This window comes from Giraffa tippelskirchi, chromosome 12 (genome assembly GCF_054371585.1).
Source record: "Giraffa tippelskirchi isolate mGirTip1 chromosome 12, T2T-mGirTip1v1.2.pri, whole genome shotgun sequence".
In the NCBI taxonomy this organism is placed as follows: domain Eukaryota; kingdom Metazoa; phylum Chordata; class Mammalia; order Artiodactyla; family Giraffidae; genus Giraffa; species Giraffa tippelskirchi.
In genome coordinates, this window is record NC_137286.1 from 123,603,096 (window position 1) to 123,627,339 (window position 24,244).

Consider the following 24,244-nt stretch of genomic DNA (forward strand, 5'->3'; position numbering starts at 1 on the left):
GGCAGTCATTCAGATCATTTATTGTGTATCTAAATAAATATGGAATAATTTACTTTTATAATATGATAAATCCAGAGCTAATACAGGATTGGATTGGAAATGCAGAGCATAAGAAAACATCAGGAGGCTCTCACAATAGTTCAAATGAGGGGTTTTAGTTGAAACAGAAATATGGGAAGGGCAGAACCATATTAGACTACTGTGTACCTTGTCAGTGTTCACAAAATACGTGAGTGGAAAGAACTTCCAGGAAGAAAGGTGGGAGTTAGAAATACAAATTTATTGGTTCAAAAATGTTCACACAGAAGGGCTAGAGGAAATACTGATTGTTTAGTCTAAAACAAGACTCGGAATGTTTTCCTGAATGTTGAAGTTGAAAGCATTATTTTGCTTTTTTCCATTATTATTATTTTCTACTTTCCTGAGGAGAAAGTGAAAAAAATGCCAAGTGATATTAAAAAAGCATACTTGACTAGGAGCTCTGTCATGCAAACCTATTTTTAAAAGAATGCTGTAAAAATCACATTTTAGGGATTTTTGGAGAGTAAGACAGACTTTGAAACTTAGCTTTGCTATACAGGGCATTTCAGGGGGTCCTTACTCCAAGTGTTTGGTCATGTTTGATCATAGAATATTTTAAAATGATGTCATTCAGTACATTTAAGAAACTTTAATGGATTGCAACTCTAGGGAAAAAAAACCTTATTTTTAATAAGAATTGACTATAAACAGCATTTTGAAATGAGTGGCCTTTTATTGAGCTTGAGGAAAGAAATGCATTTACTTTCAAATGTCATCCAAGAGAAACACATACTACTTAAACTGTTATATTGTATTCTTTTTCATCATTAGAAAATTTATGAGGTAAGGAATGTGGATGGGACATTTTCAACAATATCCCAGATGTTCGACAGTTATAAAAATTACCTAAGAAATAGTAGATTACATTTTGTTAAATTAACACATGAATGAATCATATGTGGCATTACTTGGAAGAATTGAAGGCCTTATAACTCATGATTTGTGAGGGGTAAGGTGAAGGTTTCCAGGGTTTCAAGCCTGGGAAGCTGAGATGATACTAGTGTCATTAACAGAAGGAGAAAAAAAGAAAAAAATGTAAAAATAGGAAACAGAATAAATATAAAAAAATATGAACAAGAAAAAGTTCAGAATCAGCTATCTTGTTGCCAAAACAGCAACATAGAAAAGTGAAATTCCCCACTACTCAATGGGAGAATCCAGGGGAAGTTCACAGCTAGTGACACAGTTTGGAGTTATTTTCCCAGATTAAGTATTGCATTCCTGAAGGAAATGAACTTGAAGGGCAGAGAGTATAAAGAAAGTGGGTTGAAAATACCTCCATATTTAGAGAGTGAGATGGAGGTAGGAGTGGGAAGGAGTTAAAAAAAAAAAATTAAAACAACAATGACAAAAAACAGTTGATACAGACAGCATGACACAAGCCAGAAAAGAAAGAATATCACAAGGAGAAAGTAGTCAACCCATCAAATGAATTGGAATCATTTAAGGTTCAGAAGGGTCATCTATAACCTTCTCTCACCCCCAGTATGAACCAGAAGCAGACTAATCTAATTGAACTGACCCCCTTGGGTTCAGATTTAATTTACTAGCTCTGTCAAAACTATTTTACTTTTGGGAAATTTAACTGATTAAATGTTCATTCTCTACTGTACCTAATCATTTTACATGCTTACACATTTCAAATTCCCCATCTGATCACCTTGAAACTTATGGCTTCCTTTAGTAGAGCTTTGAAAATACAGCAAAATCTTGCATATGTACAAAGATAAAATGCCAAATATGTTCAAAAGTATAAATTCCAAATGTGTCTTTTATTGAAATTTGACATCAAGTTTAATATATTAATGCAGCCATCCCTTTAATAAACACAATACTGTTTTTACAAATCCAACATATCCTTCCCGCACATCAACCAGTGTTTCTAATGCATGGTTTCCCCTTTGCCTTTTGTATAATTTACTGTCACTCCTTCCTGTCATCATACGGCTGCTACTCTTTGATTACCCTGTAGTCAGCGTCCTTCTTTCTGTCCGGTTAGCTTGTAGCTTTCCCTCTGCACTGCCTCTCAGCTCTTTCACCTCTCATTATCCTTTTGCTGTCAGTCTTGTTCAGCTCAGCTTCTGTCTTCATTCTCAGTTCCCATAACTGTAATCCCCTTTTATTTTTGGTCTGTTGATTTTGGATCCCTTTTCTCCCTTTGTTTTCGGCTTAGTGGTCTGCTTTATGTATCTATCGTGCATTTAAAAAAAATAAAAAATCATGCTACATTTTAAATACTGCAACAAGTCTGAAGTTTTTCACCACAGAATATTATATTAGCGTTTTCCCTGATCCCATTTTACTACTGAACTTATTCCCCTTATATCATTTACTCTCCTAGGCACATTAGGGCTGTAAGTCCTCACTCTTTGTGCAACACCCATGAATCAATATCCTTTATTGTACTAAAGCAATTGAGACTGGTCACCAGTGAATTGCTCTTTTTGGCTACTCCAGGGAAAGACTCTCTATTTTCCATTATTATTTCTTATTTCCACTAAAGAAAAACCACTCTGTATAGAAACATAGAAAAATAAAGCCCAGGTTTATTACAAGTCACTAGTAGGAATTTTTCCATTTTTTTAATTTGTTTTGATGTCATTTGGTTGGAAGAAATAAAAATTCAGCATCAACAGCTCTAATCTCTGTTTTATTATACCCTGTGCAACTGAGACTATCACCATAACATTACAGCATGAAAAAGAATTAAGTTCAATTACCTACTTGATGACATCTTGGTAAATGTCAACCAAAAGTGTCATGACTAAATGCAATTTTTATTACAGAGTTGAGCCAAATCTCTTTGTGTCAGTGAACAAAGTTAAAAACACAGATTTCTTATCCATTTTAATGCTAGATGATTGCCTGTCTCAAACTATATAAAATTATTAATTAAGAAGGTTTCTCTAATTAAGACAAGTTAGATGTGTTTTCCATTTCCTCCATATCACCGTCCATCAGTTTTCTAATCTGTAAATAAAAGGCTAGACAAGAAGTTTCCTATGGTAATTTTCTTCTAAATTGTTTTTGTAGCTGTCATGTCCGATTCTTTGCAACCCCATGTACTGCAGCATGCCAGGCCTCAGGGTCCTTCACTGTCTCCTGGAACAGTGATGTTATCTAACCATCCTATCTTTGGTTGCCCCCTTCTTCTCCTTCTGCAGGGAAGTTTGAGGAAACTTTCCCAGCGTAAGAGTCTTTTCCAGTGAGTCAGTTTTTTGCATCAGGTGGCCAAAGTATTGGAGCTTCAGCTTTAGCGTCAGTACTTTAGTCCTTCCAATGAATATTCAGGATTGATTTCCTTTAGGAGTGATTGGTTTCATCTCATTGCAGCCCAAGGGACTCTCAAGAGTCTTCTCCAATACCACAATTCAAAAGCATCAATTCTTTGGCTCTCAGCTTTCTTTATGGTCCAACTTAATATTTCTAATTCTGCATAATAGTTTCAATTTTGTTCACCAAAATAATAGAGATAAATGAAAAATTTATCGTCTTAACTTCCTCCTTATCTGAAACTAAATTTTAGTTAATTCCATAGAAAGCTCAACAAGAGAATTTCTATAAAAAGTACTTAATCTGGAACATCTAGATTTATTGCAACTTAAGTTGTCTCTTTTTTTGTGTGCTTTTCAAGGAAAATTTAAATAACAAGGTAGATAACATATGCTTATCTAACATGTATGTTTATATCACTGAAGCTAAAGCAAAACATCCTGTTTATTGGGTAATTTATGGCCCCTGTATGTGACACAGTTTGGAGTTATTTTGCCTTGTCCACTCCACCAGCACCTGCAGTGCAATTTCAAAAATACTGTGATTATAATTTCAGAACTTCAGAATCTGAATAAGCACCAGAGTTCTCTCCTTTTTTATGTGTAAAAAGAAAAGAAAATACTTTGAAAATTCCAGGGCACTCAGGGCTGGTGCACCAGGATGACCTGGAGGGATGGGATGGGGAGGGAGATGGGAGGGGGGTTCTGGAAGGGGAAAACACGTACACCCATGGTGGATTCATGTCAATGTATGGCAAAACAAATACAATATTGTAAAGTTAAAAAATAGACAAATAAACTAATTTAAAATTTAAAAAAAAGAAAATTCTTTGAAGCATGGACAAAAATTCTGTAGCTATATTCTTGGATCGTTGTGTAGAGCCTTCACAATTCAGATGATACAAGGGAAGCTTCAGTTCAGTGTTTTACAGAATTTGTTTCACCTCTCATGATCTCATTAATCAGGAGAATGTTGGTGGCAATAACAGTGCAGAAGTGAAGAAGCTGTTTCTACACAAAATATTTACCCCATATATCTACTTCTTCTGCTACCACTGGCTCACCTGTGTTCAAGTCCACATCCACAAGTAGACCTGATTCTGAATGTTCTGCTTGAATTTTAACTAATGTTTCCAAAGGTTTAAAACCAGAATGCTGAACAAGAATTTGGGGATAATGAGCAAGGCATCAGTAAATGCACTCCAAACTGGGTCCTGACCTTTACAGTGGGCTTGTATTTAATCAACACTTCTGCCATTGCCTTGTCCACTCCACCAGCACCTGGAACTACACAGCCATCATCAGTAGCATTTTTATTAGCCCTAAAGCCGTTTATGATTGCACCTTTGATTTGAGTAAGTGTGTGCTTATTTGGTCCTTTGACCAATAATGTGATAGGACAATGACCGTTTAATTTCTCAACAAAGGTGAACTTCTTTTCTTCTGATGGATGTTCATAGACAAGTCTGCGCATCCCGAACAATCAGGATTTGGGCCACCAAGAGAATTTAGGGCTAGCCCACCACAAGCAAGAGTCAGCCTTTCGGTATTTCTCCTTTTAGCTCTTCTCAGATCTAGTCTGCCTTCTTTTCAAAAGCATCTAAGAAAATGGGGTCAATTTCCTTTCAACAAAGAGCAACAAATTCTTTATCTGAATCACTACAGACTTTCTTTTTCAGGTCTATTATTTTTTGACTCTGTCTTCAATGAATTTTCTTTTAGCTCTTACTAGTTTCTCCTTCTCCTCTGCACTCTTGTAAAAAAAAAAAAACAACAGAATTCATCTCTGTTTTTTTTTTTCATATTCTAATGACACCATATTGTATCTGAGGATGCATACCTCCTTTACTCTTTTTCATATTAGGATGCTGTGCCCCATCGTCCAAAACAAGACCTCTGATTAGGCCTGGATTGGTTTCAGGCTTATGTTTCATCCCCATGATCTCAACCATGATGAGGTCAATAGGTTCATCTTTTCTTTTTATGCCCAAAATAGAGTTAACTGCAGCCTCTGTTAAGACATCAGCAAGTTCAGCATGAACTTTAGTTCATAGAGATGTCCAGGGCACGTTTATCTATAAGTGTTTCCTTGTCCATCTCTTTATTTACTTTGTTCCAAAAACTGACGTGCATTTCCTTTAAAGCTTCAAATATTTTTGTAATTATTCTGGGATGAAGACCTTCAAACATGTAGAGAGCCATGTGCTTATGAGCTCTCTAATGATTAGGACACTGAAAGTATACCATCCACAGTTTTGTCATCCTGGGCTGTTGCTACTTTGGCTGTTAAGGAGGTTGTCAGGTGTTGAATTTGCAATTTGTGAAGCAGCACATTTCCATCTTTAGTAGCTTGATGTCTCTATCACCAGAAGCAAGCATCTTCATGGTGCCTTTAGGTTCCAAGTTGATCTTCAGCACATCCTACTGAAAGAATCATCTCCTAGGCAGGTTGATAAGAAGTCTAGGGTTCCCCATGGAGAGAGGGGTCTGGAATTCTCAAGGAGGAGAAAAAGACAAACTTTTTTTTCTTTTTTCCTCTGCATTCCTTAGTCTTAGTCAATTACACAACTCAGTTTAAACTCTATACTAGGGATTATACAACAACAATGTATCCAGCTGAAGGACAGTTTCTTCTTCCTGAAAACCTTCTGACTAATCCTGAAATATTAGAATGTATATGACGGGAGTGGGTCTGGAGGATCTTTCTATTGTCAAATGCTAATCCTGTTATCCTAAAATATAAACTATGGGAGTGGGTCTGGTGAGGTCTTTCCAACCTCCAGACATTCTTTTGATTCAGTGTAATAATTAATTACAGAATATATAATTCCATTGCTAATACTAGCAAGGGGGTACTCTTTCTGCCCCCTTCTGATGCCTATGTCAGAAGCTTTCTCTATCCCTTTTATACTTTAATAAACTCTATCGTACAAAAGCTCTGAGCGATCAAGTCTCATCTCTGGCCCCGGATTGAATTCTTCTCCTCCGGAGGCCCAGAATCCCGGCCGTCTTTTCGTGGTCCAGCAACAACCTTTCACTACATCCCTTGTACCCCTGCACTGCACTGATATTGACCACCAATGCTGCTTGGGCTCAAGCCACCTCGGCCTTGGGGTTTAGGATCTTTGCAGCCACCATAGCTGACCCAGCAGAGGAAGATAAGGATCTTGGCAGATGGAAAGCCCTGAGGCAGTTCAGTGTGGCCAAAAACTTACTTTTTCTTTACTGCAAATTCAGAATTCTTTATACAAAATATCAGTGAGTTTCTAATTGCCAAATTCAGCTAACCTTTGCTGAACTGACCATACTTGATCTCTTTGCTGAGGTGGCTTCATAATGCACTTTCTATAATGCTTCTCTATGCTTGATGTCTTTATCCACTGGTTCTTCTCTCTGTGATGGTTCCTTCTCAATATCACCATCTGTCTCTGCTAGTATTTTTTATCTATGCAATCACATGTTGCTTATGCATTAGTTATTCTTAAAGGTGTATCTGCACCCTTTATTCCTCACATTACTTTCTAGATATACACATGTATCTGGTGGTGGGTCATATCTGTATTTTTTCAATTCAGTTCAGTTCAGTCGCTCAGTAGTGTCTGACTCTTTGCGACCCCATGAATCTCAGCACACCTGGCCTCCCTGTCCATCACCAACTCCCGGAGTTTACCCAAACCCATATCCATCGAGTCGGTTATGCCATCCAACCATCTCATCCTCTGTTGTCCCCTTCTCCTCCTGCCCCCAATCCTTCCCAGCATTAGGGTCTTTTCCAATGAATCAACTCTTCACATGAGGTGGCCAAAATATTGGAGTTTCAGCTTCAACATCAGTCCTTCCAAAGAACACCCAGGATTGATCTCCTTTAGGATGGACTGGTTGGATCTCCTTGCAGTCCAAGGGACTCTCAAGAGACTTCTCCAAAACCACAGTTCAAAAGATCAATTCTTTGGCGCTAAGCTTTCTTCACTGTCCAACTCTCACATCCATACATGACTACTGGAAAAACCATAGCCTTGACTAGATGGACCTTTGTTGGCAAAGTAATGTCTCTGCTTTTCAATATGCTATCTAGGTGGGCCATAACCTTCCTTCCAAGGAGGAAGTGTCTTTTAATTTAATGGCTGCAATCACCATCAGCAGTGATTTTGGAGCCCAACAAAATAAAATCTGACATTGTTTCCACTGTTTCTCTATTTCCCATGAAGTGATGGGACCAGATGCCATGATCTTAGTTTTCTGAACGTTGAGCTTTAAGCCAACATTTTCACTCTCCTCTTTCACTTTTATCAAGAGGCTTTTTAGTTCTTCTTCACTTTCTGCCATAAGGGTGGTGTCATCTGCATATCTGAGGTTATTTCTATCTCTCCCGGCAATCTTGATTCCAGCTTGTGTTTCTTCCAGCCCAGCGTTTCTCATGATGTACTCTGCATATAAGTTAAATAAGCAGGGTGACAATATACAGCCTTAATGTACTCCTTTTCCTATTTGGAACCAGCCTGTTGTTCCATGTCCAGTTCTGTTGCTTCCCGACCTGCATACAGGTTTCTCAAGAGACAGGTCAGATGGTCTGGTATTCCCATCTCTTTCAGAATTTTCCACAGTTTATTGTGATCCACACAGTCAAAGGAGATTGGCATAGTCAATAAAGCAGAAATAGATGTTTTTCTGGTACTCTCTTGTTTTTTCGATGATCCATCAGATGTTGGCAATTTGATCCCTGGTTCCTCTGCCTTTTCTAAAACCAGCTTGAACATCTGGAAGTTCATGGTTCACGTATTGCTGAAGCCTGGCTTGGAGAACTTTGAGCATCACTTTACTATTACTAGCGTGTGAGATGAGTGCAATTGTGGAGTAGTTTGAGCATTTTTGGCATTGCCTTTCTTTGGGATTGGAATGAAAACTGACCTTTTCCAGTCCTGTGGCCACTGCTGAGTTTTCCAGATTTGATGGCATATTGATGCTTTCACAGCATCATCTTTTAGGATTTGAAATAGCTCAACTGGAATTCCATCACCTCCACTAGCTTTGTTGGTAGTTATGCTTTCTAAGGTCCACTTGACTTCACATTCCAGGATGTCTGGCTCTAGGTGAGTGATCACACCATCGTGATTATCTGGTCATGAAGATCTTTTTTTATACAGTTCTTCTGTGTATTCTTGCCACCTCTTCTTAATATCTTCTGCTTCTGTTAGGTCCATACCATTTCTGTCCTTTATTGAGCCCATCTTTGCATGAAATCTTCCCTTGGTATCTCTAATTTTCTTGAAGAGATCTCTAGTCTTTCCCATTCTGTTGTTTTCCTCTATTTCTTTGCACTGATCACTGAGGAAGGCTTTCTTATCTCTCCTTGCTATTCTTTGGAAGTCTGCACTCAGATGGGAATATCTTTCCTTTTCTCCTTTGCTTTTCAGTTCTCTTCTTTTCCCAGCTATTTGTAAGGCCTCCTCAGACAGCCATTTTGCTGTTTTGCATTTCTTTTCCATGGGGATGGTCTTGATCCCTGTCTCCTGTGCAATGTCACAAACATCTGTCCATAGTTCATTTGTATTTTTTACAAGCTACTAAATTCTCTCCCTGACCTTATTGGATATCACTATTCTCCACTCACCTTATATGTGTTCTGCATCCTAACTCTACCTTCATCAGTAGTACTATCATCCAGTCACTAGGCCAGATCTAAGACTACCCTCCTATTCCTCAAACCTCACAACTGCTCACTTTAACTATACCTCAGGGTCACTCAAACCACATTTCCTGTCTCAGTGGTTACCTTGGTACACTGAAGTTTGATGCTTTCAGTGTGAGCTTACTACAAATCAATATTATCAAGCCCTTCTACTAACCCCCTGAGTTTCTTCCCAAGACCTTGACAATGAAGAACAAGTACCTCTGGATGGTAAACAAGACTTTACATGACCTGAGCTTTGCTAACTCTCCAGGTATCTACTACTGATTCCATTTTCTATCCCACTCTTTTGACAAGAGCAAAATAATTTTCTTTTGTTTCTTGGCCTCTAGTCTTTGTTCACAGTTTTCATCCATCTTCAGTGTTGCTCTAAAAAATCTAATAAAAGTCTATATATTCTCCTTATCCTCCTGTAAATGCTAAGGCAGTCGATTTACCACTTTTTTTTTTTTTGGTATCTTGTTCTCATTTTTAGAAAAGAGCATACAGATGAAATGTATGTTTTAAAACAACCAATGGGTCAAAGTTCTGTATTAAATGTACCTTAACATTTATTTCTCCTTATGCTTTTTTCTTTTACAAGACATACATAGTTATTTATAATTGTTCACTTTAATGGAGAGAGCCTTTTTTGTTATATTTGTAAGCTTTAGAAAATTATAATATGAATCATTACCTTTCCCTGGGTTATATGTAGAAATTGTATAATTTTGATTTAATGTTTTCTATTGACACCAGCATTGTTAAGCATATTCACTATCATTTTAAGCCTGGATTTGCCAATACCCATTCTATGAAACAATGATTCAAAAATATCTTCCATACTCAAATAAATGTTAGAAATGCTGTGCTGAAAGTCAGTAGATGTTTTTGGTGTAGGAAATCTTAAAATTATTGCTTTATTCATGTTCCCTTTGAATCTTCACAAGGGAGATATATAATCATGGAGTACTTCACAAACATATTTCATCAAAGAATATTTTTAAATGACAACTATTACCTTCTATCAAATGGATTTCTGGCAGTTATTATCATGTATCAAACCAACATCAGTTTTGAAAATGCTTATCTAATTTTTAACCTTCTAAACTGTCAGAAGATATTTCTTGGACTCATTTAATTAGCAAGTTCTAAATGTTATAAGAAGCTAATCTTCCACAGGAAGATACGATCATTAGGAAATGTTGCCATAATCTATCATCTTTATGTTGTGGAAATGGCTAGATGATTACTCTTTTCTTTCTTGATAACCTACTATGTATTAAGGATCATGAGTTTTATAGGGAGGAAAAGATCTAGACAATATGGACATCCAGTTAATAAGATACAAGTCTTACTTTACATAAGCTTCTGTCTGCTCTGGTATTTCTAGGTAGGATTCTTATTTTACTGTTAGCAGTATCTGGTGGAGATAAGGTGCCTAATGGCAGATTCTGTTCTTTCACAAGTGCTGGACATGATACCTGTCAGAATCTAGGTGAAAAAATATGATAGTATACAACAGAGGTGATGATACCAGTAAAATGTAAAGGGAATGCTCCAGTTTAGCACAGAGGATATCCTTGAGCATCTGGGACATGTTAAGGACACTAAAAATAACATAGAATATAAGAAAATAGAAAAGTTCCTGGGTGAAAAAGTAGGAACAAAAGTGACTATACTTAGCCATAAAAGAGAATGAAATAATGCCATTTGTAGCACTATGACTGGATCTAGAAATTACCATACTAAGTGAAGTCAGTCAGAAAGAGAAAGACATATACCATATGATAATATTTATAGGTGGAATCTAAAAATATAACACAAACAAACTTATCTATGAGGCAGAAACAGACTCACAGACATAGAGAGCAGACTTCTGGTTGCCAAGGAGGAGGGAGAAGGAAGAAGGAAGGATTGGGAATTTAGGAAAAACATATGCAAACAATTATATTAGGATGGATAAACAGCAAGGTCCTACTGTATAGCAAAGGGAACTATATTCAATATCCTATGACAAAGCATTATGGAAAATAATATATATATATATATATATATATATATATATATATATATATAATTTCATGGCAAATAGATGGGGAAACAGTGGAAACAGTGGCTGACTTTATTTTTGGGGGCTCCAAAATCACTGCAGATGGTGATTGCAGCCATGAAATTAAAAGATGCTTACTCCTTGGAAGGAAAGTTATGACCAACCTATACAGCATATTAAAAAGCAGAGACATTACTTTCCCAACAAAGGTCCGTCTAGTCAACGCTATGGTTTTTCCAGTAGTCATGTATGGATGTGAGAGTTGCACTATAAAGAAAGTTGTGCACAGAAGAATTGATGCTTTTGAACTGTGGTGTTGGAGAAGACTCTTGAGAGTCCCTTGGACTGCAAGGAGATCCAACTAGTCCATCCTAAAGGAAATCAGTCCTGGGTGTTCATTGGAAGGACTGATGTTGAAGCTGAAACTCCAATACTTTGGCTACCTGATGCGAAGAGCTGACTCATTTGAAAAGACCCTGATGTTGGGAAAAATTGAAGGCAGGAGGAGAAGGGGATGACAGGGGATGAGATGGTTAGACGGCATCACCAACTCAATGGACATGAGTTTGGGTAAACTCTGGGAGTTGGTGATGGACAGGGAGGCCTGGCATGCTGCGGTTCATGGGATCAGAAAGAGTCGGACATGACTGAGCAACTGAAATGAACTGAACTGATATATATATAACATTAAACATATATATGTATATATATATATAACTGAATCATTTTGCTGTTGAGCAGAAATTAACACTACATTGTAAATCAATTACACTGCAATGTTCCTTTTAAGTCACTTCAGCTGTATCTGACTCTGCATCCCTATGGACTGTAGCCTGCCAAGGCTCCTCTGTCCATTGGATTCTCCAGGCAAGTATATTGGAGTGTGTTCCCACGCCCTCCTCCAGGAGATCTTCTGTACTCAGGGATTGAACCTGCGTCTCTTATATCTACCTGCATTGGCAGGTGAGTTCTTTACCACTAGTGCCACCTGGGAATCCCTTATACTTCAATGAGCTAAACTACAAAAAAAGTGAATGGACTCTGTGTTTCTTCATTTGATCCTTGATATCTTAGGCCCTGAGATGTCCCATCGAGTATTTTCAGCAGTAACAATAGAGTGATATTTAAAACATAGTCCCTGGCATTAATGGCTCTGAGTTTGGAGCCAGTTTGTACCAATAAGTGTGAGACCAGTAGTTACATGGATAAACAGGTAACTTTGAGTCAAGTGTCAATCAAGTATAATGTGTCATCTAAAACCTTTCAGAGCACTGTATTCATGCTAGACATCTCAGAGTAAAAACCTTAAAATCAACTGAAGAAGGTATAAAAGAAACAAACTGGTCTACCATAGAAAAAGGAACAAGTCTTCTGAATAATTTCTTCAAATATAACATCTTCTGCTACAATCTTTCACTGGAAGATTTAGCTACCCAATGGGAAAGATATTCTTGTTTCTTATTTGGTTATCATTTTCTCCTCAGTGGTAACTAAGGGTTCTAGTCCTACTATTCTACTGAATGTTTTAACCCTCATTATGGAACCCCACGGGCTTCTCTGGTAGCTCAGATGGTAAAGAATCTGCGTGCAATGCAGGAGACCCGAGTTCAGTCCCTGGGTTGGGAAGATCCCCTGGAGAAGGTAATGGCTACCCACTACAGTAGTCTTGCCTAGAGAATTTCATGGACTGAGGAACCTGGAGGGCTACAGTACGTGGGGTTGCAAAGAGTTGTACATGACTGAATGTCTTAACACAGAACTTATAAAACCCCAAAGCCTGGATTCCCAGACATGTTAGCCTTTCTCCCTTCTCTTAAAAAGTTGCATTCTCAATCAACACAGGAAGATAAACACTTTGAAGGAACTGTAAATAAATGGTCTTGATATAATGATGAAAAAATATATAATGTATACATTTTATATTTAGTTACCTAGATATTGTGTCTTTGAATAAATTGTCTTATTTCCACTCTAGTTCCCTCAAAGGTAGAATTTCTCTCAGAATGGTGTTCTTTCACACCAACACTTTAGATTACTCATCACTGAATTTCATTCTCATTTCATTTTCTCTTAAATAATCTCTTTAGATTGAAGGAAGAAGACTAACTTCAAAAGTTGGCTTTTGAAGTACTACAAAAGAGGAGATTTAATTTTTCTAACATAAAATTAAGTAGACTTAGGTAGGAGGGCTTTTTTGGGTTGTTTTTGTTTTGCTTTGTCTTTTCTTTGTACCCCAAATTAATGTTATAATTAGTAACTTTAAAAATGCATGCCTTTATTAATAAAATTGTATAAAAGTAAATTAATATGCTCATGAAATCTGTTATAAAACTCTGTTTTAAATTTGTTTTAGATAAATATAAAAAAAATTCTTGATCCATACTGGTCAAGGCACAAAGGAAATAAAATGACAGAGGCCATTCATATGATAGTGTAACTCGGATAGTTTAAAAGAATTCATGAACTTCAATTTACAACTATTTGAAATCTTCAAGAATTGTTTTTATTAAGAAACTGTCAGGACATACACCCATAATACTTTGAAGAAAACAGACAGAGCTAGAAGGATAGATACCCATATAGAAAGTAAAAATCTTAAAAAGTACACATAAGTTGTTCCATGTATTTAATATTTGACAGTTGCTTTTGAGTAGAAATACCTAAATATTACCTAAATATACCATATTTGTATTTTAATGCTCCAGAGATTACCTAATATACCTAAATTATACCTAAATAATTACCTAGATATACTTAAATATACCTAAATATTACCTAAATATACCATATTTATATATTAATGCTCAAGAGATTTCAGTGAAAAAGGTATGCATGGAGCTATACAGGGGGATGAAATTCCTGAAATATCAAATGCAATTGTTACTGACAACTGTATTAATACTTGAAATCCATGACATGAACTTTAAAATAAAATTTTATGTAAAGGCTTAAAGATGGACACATATGTAATCACCTTCCTTAATAGCATGCTGCAACGTTATAATGTATTTTAATTTGAAAAGCACTTTCTTTGTACCTATCAGCCCTGCAACTATAGCTCAAAAAAGAATTTATTCTTGTAAACAGGCCAAGGTATGCGTTAGTTCTTCAGAACAATTTTATTTAAATGATATACTGTCATATTTAAATAAATAATATTGTTTGGCCCATAGCTAGAAGCATGGCTTGAGTTTTAATGAAACTGAGCAAAGCAATATTGTAATAGAAAAAGGATTTAAATATATTGTTTTCTTTAATTCCTGTATTTTTCATTCTTTCGAGTTTGTATCCTTGCCCTGCATGATACATTTAGAACCCTGTAGCTATTAATATAATATTTATATTATACAAGGAATAAGACAAGAAAAAATACATGAAATAGTGAGCGTGTTTAAGAGCCTCATAGGGACATTTATATCTATCTTCTTAAAACTGAAAATTTATTTTATTTTTCTATGGCCTCTAGTTCTGTAGCAATTTTCTCTGTGAAGATGCTGCTCTATCTGGTCAAAACCTGACATCTCATACAAAAGTAAGTCAATCGTACATTTTGCACAGAATGCATTATCACAGGCCTCATTATAAACAGTGAGGCAGTGGTTTGATTTAATTTAAATAATGTGTGACTTCCTTTGTAGAATTGGATTTACTTTTTCAGTCCTTGTATCAGATGTAACAAAGAAGCCATGTAAAAAAAACTGATATTCCTACAGATTTTTCTTGTATGAGTGTAGTATGAAGCAGAAAAGCCTTGGGGTTCCAGAGAGAATACAGTCAAAGTAAGATGACGATGGTTACATGTAGCTCCGCACATCCACTCTGATGTTTTAGATGTCATTTGACACTTCTTGGATTTGTTTTTCTTAATCTCAAGATTTGACTCTAGAAGATGATTTCCTTTTTGCTCTCTTCATCTTTTATATTTGTTTCTTTCCACTGTCAGAATCCTTATATGATCCTGATGACATCATCCTTATATTGCTGGACACTTTTAGCTAATTTTTCCAGTCCCTAATATCTCTTCCTTCTAAACAATACTTAACAGCAAATTATTCTTATTGAAACACCATTTAAATTTTAAATTCATATTATGTAGTAAATAATTCTCCAAAAAGCACTTAAAAATCAAATCAAATTCATATCTTCCATAAATATTTATAACATTCCTGAGCTACCCTATGTCTTCAATAAGAATGGAGCTGTCAAAAAAATGAGACAGAGAAAGTGGATCTTCAACAGTACCCATGCAATAATATTATTAATAATAATACATATTTTAGAAAGGAAAAACAAAAAATATGTAAGAAAACAAATCCATGAAAATACCGAAAATTGTAAAATGGGCCTAAGAGGCCTAGCCTGAGAATATGGCATCCTTTCTTACTATCTTGGTACTTATGATAGATACTACCCCTGTACTGGTTCTCTTTTAATTCTAGGCATACTGGAGAATTACATTAATCTTCATAAGGTGTGGTCAAGTAATGTGCTCTGCATAGTGAAAACTGAGAGGCAGAGCACCCATGTGGAACTTGCAGGCAGAGACATTTAAGAGGCAATTCCATTGACAGACATATAGTAGTGTAGGAAAGAAACAGATCTTTGTGTTTCTAAGATATTGATGTTTTAGAATTATTACATCCTACATTGACTGATATAGTCCTCTGAAGACTACTTTCCAGCTCCCAGGTAAGAGAAAATATATTTTTCATTGCTTTATCTATTTGTTTTGAACCCAGAATCTGTGTATATGCACAATGACATTAAATCCTTCAAATAATAAGCCTTAGAGAGAGAAATGTGTTAGAACTTCCAGAATCTCTTATTCCTAAAGCGACAACATCTGACCTAGCAGCTATACGTTATAAACAATCTCAATCATGCAAAAAGGCCCAAGTTGACCAAAAATTTTTGTAACTGATATCACATATTGTTTTAACTTTCATTTGCTTAATCATTATTTACATGGGAAAAATTTAGTAAATATGAAATCATAAAATAGTATGATGTATTTTAACCCCTATTAACTAGCACGGTAAATCACAAATCTTGTTCCTAGTGCTTGGGTTTTATGATGAGTCAAATATTTTGAAAGACTTTTCACATGTAAGGGTTGAATCAGAAACTGATTCATTCCTCATACACACAAATTAATAACTTTATAGATAAAGTCATGAGCATAAAATAAGATGTAAAATTTCATAGAAAGTAATTAAGAGGAAGAAATAAAAATACAGTATATGTTGGTTGACATTTAAATGCCAAAATTTTATGTTTGACTTATTTTATACAGATCAATGGAGAAAACGTTTAAAAAAATTCATATAGTTGCATAGAGCTATATTACCTTATCTGGCAGATGAAAATTATGTTCATATACTTAAAAAGAAGATCCATTTGTTTCTACTCCAATAATCCTAAGGGAAAAAAAGTATATAGGAGATCTTTAAGAGCTTCAGTTTAAACATGAAAAAAATAACACTGCCATAAATAAGCTAATAAGTAATAAAAAGGTGATTTATAATATAGTTTTCTTAACACAAGACACATGTAGGCAATATGGGTGAAAGTCGCTCAATTGTGTCTGACTCTTTGTGACCCCATGACTATAGAGTCCATGGACTTCTCCAGGCCAGAATACTGGAGTGGGTAGCCTTTGCATTCTCTAGGGGATCTTCTCAACCCAGAGATCGAACCCAGGTTTCGCTCATTGCAGGTGGATTCTTTACCAGCTGAGCCACAAGGGAAACCCATGTAGGCAATATATTAGAGTCTCAGTGTTTGAAGACAAGAGATCTTAAGATAGATTGCCTAGTTAAAATGATGCAGTCCTATTTACCACCTATGTGATATGGGGAAGTATATTTCACATCCCCAATTTACAGATCCCTAATAAGCTAAATGAAAACAGACTACCTATTCCATATGGCCATTTTGAGAATTAAGTGAACTGAGACAACCATAATCTCTAAAACAAAGTAATTACTCGATATACAGTAACTTAAAAAATTTAATTGGAGGATAATTGCTTTACAATATTGTGTTGGCCTCTGTCATACAACAATAAGAATCAGCCACCAGTACACGTATGTCCCCTCCTTCCTGAACCTCACCCCTACTCCCCACCCCATCTCATCCCTCCAGGTTGTCAGAGACCATCAGATTGAGCTGCCTGTGCCCATACAGTAACTCACCACTATTGTACACAGGGTAGTGTATATATGCCAATACTACTCTCTTAGTTTGTCCCACCATCTCCTTCCTCCACTGTGTCCAACGTCTGTTCTCTACGTGTGCATCTCTATTCCTTCCCTGCAGTTAGGTTCATCAGTACCATTTTTCTAGATTCCATATGCATTCGTTAATACACAAAATTTGTTTTTCTCCTTCTGACTTACTTCATTCTGTATAACAGGCTCTATGTTCATCCACCTCCCTAGAACTGACTCAAATGCATTCCTTCAACAGCTGTATTAACTTTGATATTGGCATTTTCTGAACAGGAAAAGGATTGTGGTGAGTAGTGTTTCAATAGTGGAAGTTTCAATGGATATTTAATTACTTAAAATTTTCCCTTCATATAGTAAAATGCACTTTAAGAGGATATGGGTTTTATAATATTTTCATAGAACTAACGGTAACTGTAGCGTTTTATACTTATTGACCAATGTTTTTTAATATTGAACTCTCATTGATATTAATTTGCTTTAAAAATTAAAAAGAAATGTAAATGAAAACCTTAGCAGTGAAAGTAAAATTACACTGAAGAGGTATCTGTAGAATCAACTGTTTTTTTCTACCACCCCTTTTATTTAAGATTCCATTTTAATGGAGCTTCAAATTTATTTCATTACCCGCTTCATTTTTCTGATAACCATTTTCTAAATTAATACAACCACTCATTTTCTGAGTATACAAACTGGGTATACTCACACTTTCTTTCTGAAAACAGCTAATTTGGGAATAATCCTTTTGTCTTTAAGAAGCTTAGATATTATAGTGCAGGCAAAAGCATGTACACACATTATTACAGTACCATGACACAATTATTAAAAGAGAGGTGTTTACAAAGGACACACAATTATATTTTGTGGGTAGGTCAAGTAAGTTTAGCAAAGGAGAAGATGGCTGATCTGCATTCTGACTGTTGAGAAGGCACCTCAGGGGATGAAGGGCAGATATGGAGGGGAGGGCATTGATGGAAGTGTGGACTTCCAGGTGTATGAAGTGGATTATTCAAGAGGCAGGCAGCATCTAAGACCCATTGTATCTAAGAATCAGCAAGTGTTGGCTGCAAGGGATGAAAAGCGGGGAAAGTGATAGGTACAAATCATGAAGGTCCTTGTATCACCATTTAACTCTATTTAATGTTTATTTGCTAAATTATGGAGAGCCATTGAATGTTTTATGGAATGTAAAATTGTAATCATGTTATAGAGATTGAGGCAAGGGCATTGGCAAACTAATAATTGATTGGATATGGAGAACAAAAGGGGAAGAGTAAATAGTCTTCAAAGTTTTCTTGGTCTCTGGTTACACTGAGCAGCAACTAAATTAGACTCATAAAAATTGTATAGTGAAAGCAGATATGTTTGCATTTAATGGAAAAACACAATAAAAACCATTACACCATGTAATCTGGATTTGGTACAGGTAGGTACTAACTATTCTATATCATTTTTCAGGAAAAATATTTGGTTCTGAAAGTTTACCTGATTAGCTGTATATATATACAAAGGAGGTTTATTTAAAACAAAATAGTGCAGTACTCAAAGAACTTTACAAAAAGGAAGGAGAAAGAACACGTGTTAATATAAAATTGTGTAGTACTCAGCCGGTCCTTAATATGTGCTATGTGATAATTATTGCTGTAATAAAAGAGGGCCTGCTTTCAACTCTTAATTTTCTAAACAGCTCAAGTCTGACTCTTTGAGGTAATAGGTGAGATTAAACACCATCATAAAATGTAATACAGAATTACCATTCTATTTCCAGGGGCATATTGAATGAACTTATAATAGGCCAAGTCCAGGAGTTACTCATAAAAGGCTAGGTATGAGATTTTACAGTTGAAGGAGCTTCTGTAAATCACAGTATGATGTGTCAAAGTTATTCTCAGTATAAAGTTATACAGAGAGAGGCAGAGATTATCTCAGGTTGGTAAAATCTCAGCACAATACAGCACACACAGCAATCCAGTCATATAAGGAAGTTACGGCCAACTTTAACACACTAGCAGTGAGGAAGTTATTTCTCAAAAAGAATGTTTATTTTCTGAATGTAAACCACACATATTCTCTCTCAAGCTCTTTCATTCTTGCAAATTTCTGCAAGTTTGAAAAGTGTATTAAAGTTTTAAATAAATGAACCAGTAGCTTTAAAAAAGGAAAAAAAAAAAAAAACGGAATAAGTTTGCTATGTTTATTTTTTGCCTGAAATTAAAAGAAAAAGAAAAATGTGGGTGTTAATTTTCAAATATCTCTACTTCTGCATGTGTTTGAATTTTTTACCACATTTAAAATGCAGAGATACTTTTTATGCTTTCTTAAATTTTTTTTCATATGACCTAAATGATCGAAGTTTCAGACTTAGACTATAAAAAAAAAAAATAGCTATCCAGAATAACTTTTTTTCCAAACTCATTGAAATTCCTTTTATTTATATATCCATTAGATGACATAAATAAACTTATATGCACAGTTCAGTTCAGTCGCTCAGTCGTGTCCAACTCTTTGGTGTCACCCAGAGCTAGACATTCTGGAATGTGAAGTCAAGTGAACCTTAAGAAGCACTGCTATTAATAAAGCTAGTGGATGCAATGAAATTCCAGCAGAACTATTCAAATCCCTTAATGATGATGCCACCAAGGTTTTGTATTCATTATGTCAGCAAATTTAGAAGGCCCAGAAGTGGCCACAGGACTGGAAAAGGTCAATCCTCATCCCAGTTCCCAAGAAGTGTTGTACCAAAGAATGTGCTAACCATCAGACAATTGCACTTATGTCCCTTGCTAGTAAGGTCATGCTTAAAATCTTAAATGTTAGGCCTCAGCGTTATGCGAATCAAGAAATTCCAGATGTCCAACCAGGGTTTAGAAAAGGAAGAGGAACTAGAGATCAAATTCCAACATTTGCTAGATTAGAGAGAAATCAAGGGAATTTCAGAAAAAAAAAAAAAAACATCTATCTCTGTTTCACTGACTACATTAAGTCTTTGACTGGGTGGATAATGACAAACTGTGGAAAGCTCTTAGACATATGGGAATACCAGACCATCTTACCAGTCTCCTGAGAAACCTGTATGTGAGTCAAGAATAAACAGTTAGAACCCTGTATGGAACAACTGATTGGTTTAAAATCGAGAAAGAAGTACAACCGGGCTGTCTGCCATCACCCTTGTTTGTTTAACCTACACATTGAGCACATTATGAGACATGCTGGGCTGGATGAGTTACATGCTGGAATCAAGATAGGTGGGAGAAACATCAACAACCTCAGATATGCAGATGATATCACTCTAATGGCAGAAAGCAAAAAGGAACTAAAGAGCCTCTTGATGAGGGTGGAGGAGCAGAATAAAAGAGCCAGCTTAAGACTAAATATTAAAAAACAAAACAAAACTAGGATCATGGCATCTGGCCCCATCATTGCATGGCAAATAGAAGGGGAAAAGGTGGAAGCAATGATAGATTTCCTCTTCTTGGGATCCAAAATCACTGTGGATGGTGATTGCAGTGATGAAATCAGAAGACAACTGCTTCTTGGCAGGAAAGCAATGTCAAACCTAGACAGTGTGTTGAAAGCAGAGATGTTGCTCTGCCCAAAGGTGTGGATAGTCAAAGCTATGGTCTTCCCAGTGGTCACATATGATTGTGAGAGCTGGACCATAAAGAAGGCAGAACACCAAAAAATTGACGCCTTTGAACTGTGGTGCTGGAGAAGACTCCTGAAAGGAAGGACAGCAAGGAGCTCAAACCTTGCTTTCAATCTTAAGGGAGATCAACCCTGAATATTTATGGAAGGACTGATGCTGAAACTGAAGCTCCAGTATTTTGGTCATCTGATGTGAACAGACGACTCATTGGAAAAGTCTCTGATGCAGGGAAGGACTGAAGGCAGAAGGAGAAGAAGGCGACAGAAGATGAGATGGCTGGACAGCATCATTGATGCAATGAACATGAACTTGGGCAAACTCTGGAGATGGTGAGGGACAGGGAGGCCTGGTGTGCTGCTGTATTTGGGTCGCAAAGAGTTAGAAACGACTGAGTGACTGAACAACAACAACAACAACAACATAGCACCTTGAATGTCCTAAGATTGTTCAGCTCAGTCACTCAGTTGTGTCTGATTCTTTGCGACCACATGAACCACAGCACGCCAGGCTTCCCTGTTCATCAGCAACTCCCGGAGTTTACCCAAACTCGTGTCCATTGAGTCAGTGATGCCATCCAGACATCTCATTCTCTGTCGTCCCCTTTTCCTCCTGCCCTCAATCTCTCCCAGCATCAGGATCTTTACAAATGAGTCAGCTCTTCGCATCAGGTAGCCAAAGTATTGGAGTTTCAGCTTCAACATCAGTCCTTCCAATGAACACCCAGGTCTGATCTCATTTAGGATGGACTGGTTGGATCTCCTTGCAGTCCAAGGGACTCTCAAGAGTCTTCTCCAACACCACAGTTCAAAAGCATCAATTCTTCTGTGCACAGCTTTCTTTATCGTCCAACTCTCACATCCATACATGACTACTGGAAAAACCATAGCGTTGACTAGACGGACCTTTGTTGGCAAAGTAATGTCTCTGCTTCTTAATATGCTGTCTAGGTTGGTCATAACTTTCCTTCCAAGGAGTAAGTGTCTATTAATTTCATGGCTGCAATCACCATCTGCAGTGATTTTGGAGCCCAGAGAAACAAAGTCAGCCACTGTTTCCACTGTTTCTCCACAAACAGTGATGGGACCAGATGCCATGATCTTAGTTTTCTGAATGTTGAGCTTTAAGCCAACTTTTTCACTCTCCTCTTTCACTTTCATCAAGAGGCTCTAAGTTCATCTTCGCTTTCTGCCATAAGGGTGATGTCATTTGCACATCTGAGGTTACTGATATTTCTCCTGGCAATCTTGATTCCAGCTTGTGTTTCATCCAGCCCAGCGTTTCTCATGATGTACTCTGCATATAAGTTAAATAAGCACGGTGACAATATACAGCCTTGCTGCTGCTGCTGTTGCTAAGTCGCTTCAGTCGTGTCCGACTCTGCGCGACCCCATAGACGGCAGCCCACCAGGCTCCGCAGTCCTGGGATTCTCCAAGCAAGAGTACTGGAGTGGGGTGCCATTGCCTTCTCTGATACAGCCTTGAGGTACTCCTTTTCCTATTTGGAACCAGTCTGTTGTTCCATGTCCAGTTCTAACTGTTGCTTCCTGACCTGCATACAGGTTTCTCAAGAGACAGGTCAGGTGGCCTGGTATTCCCATCTCTTTCAGAATTTTCCACAGTTTATTGTGATCCACACAGTCAAAGTCTTTGGCATAGTCAATAAAGCAGAAATAGATGGTTTTTTGGAACTCTCTTGCTTTTTCGATGATCCAGCGGATATTGGCAATTTGATCTCTGGTTCCTCTGCCTTTTCTAAAACCAGGTTGAACATCTGGAAGTTCACGGTTCACGTATTGCTGAAGTCTGGCTTGGAGCATGACTTTGCTAGCATGTGAGATGAGTGCAATTGTGCTGTAGTTTGAGCATTGTTTGGCATTGCCTTTCTTTGGGATTGGAATGAAAACTGACCTTTTCCAGTCCTGTGGCCACTGCTGAATTTTCCAGATTTGCTGGCATATTGAGTACAGCACTTTCACAGCATCATCTTTTTTTTTTTTTTGAATAAATTTATTTATTTTAGTTGGGGGCTAATTACTTTACAATATTGTAGTAGTTTTTGCCATACATTGACACGAATCGGCCATGGGTTCACATGTGTTCCCCCTCCCGGACCCCCCTCCCACCTTCCCCCTATCCCATCTCCCTGGGCCATCCCATTGCCCCAGCCCTGAGCACTTGTCCCATGCATCAAACATGGAATGGTGTTCTGCCCCACATATGACAATATACACGTTTCAATGCTATTCTCCCAGAACGTCCCACCCTCACCTTCTCCCTCAGAGTCCATAAGACTGCTCTATGCGAGACAGAATAAGAGACACAGCATCATCTTTTAAGATTTGAAATAGCTCAACTGGAATTCCATCACCTCCACTAGCTTTGTTCGTAGTGATGCTTCCTAAGGCCCACTTGACTTCACATCCCAGGATGTCTGGCTCTAGATCAGTAATCACACTATCGTGATTATCTGGTTCGTGAAGATCTTTTTTGTATAGTTCTTCTGTGTATTCTTGCCACCTCTTCTTAATATCTTCTGCTTCTGTTAGGTTCATACCATTTCTGTCCTTTATTGAGCCCATCTTTGCATGAAATTTTCCCTTGGTTTCTCTAATTTTCTTGAAGCGATCTCTAGTCTTTTCCATTCTATTGTTTTCCTCTATTTCTTTGCATTGATCACTGAGGAAGGCTTTCTTATTTCTGCTTCCTATTCTTTGGAACTCTGCCTTCAAATGGGTATATCTTTCCTTATCTCCTTTGCTTTTCGCTTCTCTTCTTCTTACAGCTATTTGTAAGGCCTCCTCAGACAGATCGTTAGGAAGAGCCAAAATGTTGTAATATAAAGCTACATAGTACAGTATTACCTCTAGGGACTGGACAGGTTAGAATCCTTCTTTATACTAACATACCAATTTGCACTATACATGTATATTATTTTAGTACTTTCTTTTCTTTCTCCTTTCCTTCCTCTCTCCTTTCCCTTCTTCCTTTCCTTTCTAACCCTCCTAACCCCCTTATTTTCCATATTTTTCCTGATCTCCCTGTCAGATAATTAGCTATTTTATTTTATTGCTTTTTGCCTATGTTTATATCCCTGCTTCTCCCCCTGCCATTTTATTGATTTCAATCTGCATTTTAGCTGTAAAACAAAGTAAAAAGGAACTGAGTACTTTCAGGAGCCCAGAAGCCCATCCTATCAATAAATTCATGATGTTTAGTGATTGACCGGAGAAGGCAATGGCAATCCACTCCAGTTCTCTTGCCTGGAAAATCCCATGGACGGAGGAGCCTGGTAGGCTG

General features: G+C 37.1%; 1 long non-coding RNA gene and 1 pseudogene across 2 annotated transcripts in view; both read right to left on the reverse strand.

The window, feature by feature from the left end:
* Positions 1 to 24,244, reverse strand: part of LOC145529438 (uncharacterized) — a 975,418-nt gene that overhangs the window by 469,522 nt on the left and 481,652 nt on the right. For both annotated transcript variants that reach the window (XR_014071229.1, XR_014071228.1), the window contains exon 4: positions 16,422 to 16,491. This is a non-coding gene — a long non-coding RNA (uncharacterized LOC145529438). The remainder of the gene's footprint in view (positions 1 to 16,421; positions 16,492 to 24,244) is intronic.
* Positions 4,272 to 8,982, reverse strand: LOC145530123 (T-complex protein 1 subunit zeta pseudogene; annotated as a pseudogene).